This window comes from Etheostoma spectabile, chromosome 17 (assembly GCF_008692095.1).
Source record: "Etheostoma spectabile isolate EspeVRDwgs_2016 chromosome 17, UIUC_Espe_1.0, whole genome shotgun sequence".
Taxonomy (NCBI): Eukaryota; Metazoa; Chordata; class Actinopteri; order Perciformes; family Percidae; genus Etheostoma; species Etheostoma spectabile.
This window is the reverse complement of record NC_045749.1, coordinates 9,265,204-9,265,456: the sequence shown is the minus strand read 5'-3', so window position 1 is coordinate 9,265,456 and position 253 is coordinate 9,265,204. Positions and strand designations below refer to the sequence as shown.

Sequence of the window (253 nt, the reverse complement as noted above, 5' to 3'; positions counted from 1 at the left end):
CTAATAGTTGATAATGGTTCTGTAACATAATTTTATGTAATATTTTTGCCTGTTATGTTTAATTTATTGGGCAATAAAGACAGATTTTTTGTTAACTGTTTTTCTGAACATCATTGACATTCAAAACGATAACTGAGACAGAAATAAAACACACCGTGTGTAGACACATATGTATTGCAAACAGACCTAAGTACTACACAGATAAGAACATCTCTGCACCACCAAAGTGAACATAAAATAACTATAAAATATA

The 253-nt window shown here is 29.2% G+C and overlaps 1 protein-coding gene and 1 long non-coding RNA gene across 4 annotated transcripts in view; one reads left to right on the top strand and one right to left on the bottom strand.

Annotated features, from left to right (window-relative positions):
• Positions 1–253, top strand: part of LOC116705311 (protein FAM53B) — a 22,164-nt gene that overhangs the window by 5,317 nt on the left and 16,594 nt on the right. The gene's annotated exons all lie outside the window — the stretch shown is intronic.
• The window catches only part of LOC116705315 (uncharacterized), a 10,506-nt gene that overhangs the window by 7,667 nt on the left and 2,586 nt on the right, over positions 1–253 (bottom strand). The gene's annotated exons all lie outside the window — the stretch shown is intronic.